The following is a 5,340-nucleotide window of genomic DNA, read 5'->3' as shown; positions in this document are numbered from 1 at the left end:
CCCTAACCCCTAAACCCCTAACCCCTAAACCCCTAAACCCTAACCCCTAAACCCTAACCCCTAACCCCTAAACCCTAACCCCTAACCCCTAAACCCTAAACCCTAAACCCTAAACCCTAACCCTAACCCCTAAACCCTAAACCCTAAACCCTAAGGATTCTCATTTGCATGAAAATTTTCTCTCTCTAACTTTCTCTCTCTAAAATTTTTCTCTCAAATTTTTTTGCTGATTTTCCCCATTTTCAACCTGTTTCCTTCCTGATCTCTTCCATTATGTAATCCCTCCCTATTATTCGCATGGATCCTCTGATTTCTGAGCCTGTTCTCCAACCAATTTTGTTGAAATCGTGCCCTGAGAGAAACGTTCCAAGTCACGATGCCCCGATTCTCGATGTAGATCTTGTTTATGAAGTTTCTGTTGAAGATCGTGTCCCAATTTCAGATCATGCGAAGGAATCTGTGAAGAAGGAAAGCATGTCGGGTTCGTTCAAATCCAGTTCGCTTAAGAAACAATCTCATAGGAAGAAGTCGTATGCCTTTCATGACTCTGGTAAAAAGGGAATTGCTAATTCCAAATCTGTTGATGTTGATTATCCAGTTCAGAAGCTGATTTCGAAGCCAATTGATGATTCTGAAATGATTTCGTATAATCATCACGATGCTGGTAAGAACGACGCATCCCAATCGGTTCCTGTGCGTGAACTTKTTGTCCAAAATTCGAAGCCTATAGTTGATAATTCTGTCGATTACATCAGTAATAGTGAACAATATATAAAGAATGTTATTAACAAGTTTGATTCAAACCCCTGTTTTCTCAATCGATCTAATGATTGTATAAACCCTTCTTTGATTGAGCAAAATGTTAATCTGGRTGCTGGTAACACTGTTAATCTGAATTCGGATAGGATTATGTCTGAAGTTGCTGCCAATGAAATAGACTCTRCTGGTCTCTCCTTAGATGGTCAAGGGGCTGCTCATGTGGGTTCAGGGGAAAAATTACAGGGGAGTGATGTTAGAATGCCTGATAAGTTGACGACCCCTCATGGTAATGTTAAAGATATGAGTGGAAAGACCATTGATAATAAATGGAGCTCAAAGGGTATTACTTTAGCTGATAAGATTAAAGGGAAATCGGAGAGTAAGATTACTTTATCATACAAACCCCCTGTGCTTCTTCATGATGGGCGGATGGCAATTCGGGTTTCAAAAGAAGTAATCATGGAGGGTAGCAAAAAGAATTCTATGCTCCTGGTTGGGCATKTTGTTGGAGTGAATYTGCCGTTTTATGTTATTAATAGTAATCTGAATCGGATGTGGCGAAGGTTTGGATTGATTAATATTGCCTCAAATTATGAAGGTTTCTACTTGTTCAAGTTCAATAACGAGGAGGGAATGAATTACATCCTTGAAAACGGCCCGTGGCTTGTAAATGGCATTCCTTTATTTGTAAGTAAATGGACAGCTGGTCACCTTCTTGGAAAGCCAGAACTCAAGAAACTTCCAATCTGGGTTAATCTGTATGGTGTGCCACTTGAAGTTTGGAGTGCTCAGGGGCTTAGTGAATTAGCTAGTGGCATTGGAGTCCCGCTGACTTTGGACCGTGCTACGGAAGAAAGATGCATCTCACAATCTGGTCGGGTGGGGTTTGCTAGAATTCTGAYTGAAGTTGCTGCGGATAAACCYATTCCTGATGAAATTATTGCGCTGGTTCCTTCTGTTGATGGTAATTCAGAGAAAGAAATAGTTATAAAAGCGTCTTATAATTGGAAGCCAGCTAGGTGCAAGCACTGTAGCATATTTGGTCATTCATTTGCAGATTGCACTAGCCGACCTTTGTCTGAGGATGACAAGGCTGCTAAAATAAAGCTGGAGGAATCAAAAAAAGAGTCTATAGAGGGTGATGAGGGTTTCCAGGTTGTGAGCAAAAGAAATCGACCTATTCAAAATCATTTTAAAAATGTGGGTAAAAGTCAAGTTAAAGGGCTGAACACTCAAGTGGGTAGCAGTTTGAACTATGGTACTAAAAACTGGGTTCAGCAAAGGTTTTATAATCAAGGCTAGACTTCAAATCAAAATGGGGTGAAGCAAAAGCAAGGTATTCTGAAAAATGGGGGTGGTATTGGCAATCAGGAGATGTATCAGTATGTTCAAAAAAAGGGTCCTGTAGGAAGTGGCAACAATGGGCAGAACCATAATGATCAGCGAAAGGGTACGGATAAATCTATTGAAAGAAAAGAAAATGGCCAGAACAACAGCTAATTAAAGGGTATAGATAAGTCTGTTGAAAAAGGGACGGGAATGAATGTGGAACCCTCAAATGCTGTTCAAAGCAAAGATAAGGCTATCTTGCGGGGAAACTCAAAAAAGGGTCAAATTGTTGGAGGAGTTAATTTCGAAGTTCTGAMGAAGGGTAATAYGGATGTTAAGAAGAAAGGGGTAAWTTCGGGTCCTGATATYTTGACCACCAGCAACTCTTTTGATGCCCTTGAAGGGATGAWTGTGGATAGTGATGAGGAAAATGACCAAAAATGGTTTTTTGATAAAGAAGCTGTGAATTTCTATCTTGAAAGGGGTATAAATCCACCGGGAGATGTTTTCATAATGTGGTCAACAGAGCAGGCTGATTACTTTAGAAAGCACACCTTGCGTGAAGATGTGTCCCAAAAAGCTGATGTTCCAAACTTTATGCAAGTGGAAGACATTGATGTAAGGCAGGGGGGGATAGGCTGATCAAGCCAAAATTATCTTCTCAATAATTAAACTCGCAATTTGGAATATTAGAGGCTTAAATGTTGTCTCTAAACGGAATGAAGTTAAGAAGTTGATTGCTGTTAATAAGTTGGATATTTGTACTATCGTTGAAACTAAAGTCTGTACCGATAAGCTAAAGAAGGTTTGTGAAAATGTTTTTGGTGATTGGAATTGGGTCTCAAACACCTCGGCATGTAATGGCAGAACTAGGATCATCACTGCTTGGGACCCCAACAAGGTGAAGATGGATTTCTTTGGTTTCTTCAACCAGGTGATACATGGCCGAATTTCCCTTATTAACTCTTCTATGAGTTTTCATTGTTTATGGTGTATGCTGCAAATTGTGTTTTTGACAGAAGGGAATTATGGGAGTCACTTCGACTCCATAAGTGTTTTGTTAATAATGAAGCTTGGGTCGTTATGGGGGACTTCAATGTTGCTCTTAATACGGGTGATAGCTCTAGAGGATCTTCTGTGATATCTAGGGGCATGATTGATTTTAGGGAATGTATCAATGATGTGGAGCTGGATGATGTGAATCAATCTGGAATTCAATTCACTTGGGTTCAGAAACCTATGGCTGATCTGGGACAGAAGGGTCTTTTCAAAAAGCTTGACAGGGTCCTTGGTAACTTGATATTTCTTTCTGACTTCCCTTCGGCTCATTCTTCTTTTCTACCTTATGGTTTATCTGATCATAGCCCTGCTGTTACTACTGTTGCTGGCTCTACTTTCTCTAATTTGCAGTAGCATGTGTCTCGTGCTAAGCCTTTTAAGTTCAATAACCACCTGGTTGATTCTCCCAACTTTTCCCCCCTGGTTCTCAATGTGTGGAACAATTATTTTGATGGCTGTCACATGTTCTCGGTTGTTACTAAGCTCAAACTCTTAAAGAAAGATCTCAGGAAGCTGAATTTAGAGCATGGTAATGTTTTTGAGAAGGTGAAAAAACTTCGGAGTGAGTTAAATGTTGCTCAATCTTGTATGGATGCGGATCCAGAAAATGGAGAAGTCTGTTTGGAAGGGGCAGTCTACCTGAAAGCCCTTAAGGATGCTTTGGTTGCGGAGGAGAAATTTCTTCGGCAAAGATCTAAAATTCATTGGTTAAAGGAGGGGGACTCAAACACAGCTTATTTCCATAATGTTGTCAAGACAAAAGCTAATAAAGGCAGAATTTGTGAAGTTGAAAACATGGAGGGAAAACGATTTGAGGGTCGAGATGTTGCGGATCAGTTTGTTAAACATTTTGAGTCCATCTTGGGTTCTGATGACCCTGTCAAGCTGATTGACAATCCTGATACTTTGTTTCAGAAAAGATTATCTGGTTCTCAAGCTGATTTTATGGTCAGACCTGTCTCGGATAAGGAAGTGCATGATGCTATATTTGACATTGATGATACTAAAGCTCCTGGACCTGATGGCTTCTCCTCTTGTTTTTTTAAGAAAACCTGGCCCATTATTGGTAAGGAGGTTTGTTGGGCGGTTCAGCAATTCTTTGAAAATGGGAAACTTCTTCGTGAAGTTAATGCTACGGTAATTGCTCTGGTGCCTAAATCCCAATCGCCTAAAAATGTCGCTGATTTTAGGCCAATTGCGTGCTGTAATGTCCTATTCAAATGTATAAGCAAGATTATTGTTAATAGAATCAAAAGTTCGCTCAACTTTCTTGTGGACCCCAATCAATCTGCCTTCATACCCAACAAGCAAATCAGTGACAACATCTTGCTGGCTCAGGAACTTATGCGTGGTTACCACCGTCAGCGGGGTGTTAGGAGGTGTGCTTTTAAAGTCGACATTCAAAAAGCCTATGACACTGTGAATTGGACTTTCCTTGAGTTTATTCTTAAACAATTTGGCTTTCATCCTTGCATGGTCTGTTGGATCATGAAGTGTGTGACCTCGGTTTCGTTTACCATCCGTGTCAATGGAGATCATCACGGCTTTTTCTCGGGTAAAAGAGGTATTAGACAGGGGGACCCTCTATCTCCGTATCTTTTCACTCTAGTTATGGAGATTCTGAACTTAATGGTTAAAAGGAAAGTTAAAGATGAGGGTAATTTTAAGTTTCATCCCAGATGTGAAAAGCTGGGTATTACCCACCTATGTTTTGCTGACGACTTGCTAATGTTCTGTCATGGAGATGTCAGATCTGTTTTGACTCTTAAGGATGCTCTTATGGAATTTAGTGATGTTTCAGGTTTAAAGCCTAGCTTGGGAAAGAGTACTTCTTATCTGGCAAATGTCGTAGGGAGCAATCGACAGGAGATAATGCAAATCCTGCCCTTTAAGCTGGGAACACTTCCTGTCAAATATCTGGGTGTCCCTCTTTTATCTACCAAACTGTTCCATAAAGACTGTGTGGAGCTAATTGATAAGATTAAAAGAAGAATTATGGATTGGAAAAATAAGTGGCTTTCCTTTGCGGGCCGTCTTCAGTTGATAAATTCAGTCTTATCGTCCATTAGTGTCTATTGGGCTTCTTTGTTTCTCCTTCCTGTATCTGTGGTGAAGGAAATTGAAAAACTCTTGAGGAAATTTCTCTGGAGTAGTGGAGAGGCGGTTAAAGGAAAGGCCAAAGTYAGYTGGAAG

Source organism: Cynara cardunculus (genome assembly GCF_001531365.2).
Source record: "Cynara cardunculus var. scolymus isolate 2C chromosome LG 5, CcrdV1, whole genome shotgun sequence".
NCBI lineage: Eukaryota > Viridiplantae > Streptophyta > Magnoliopsida > Asterales > Asteraceae > Cynara > Cynara cardunculus.
This window is presented reverse-complemented; position numbering follows the sequence as displayed.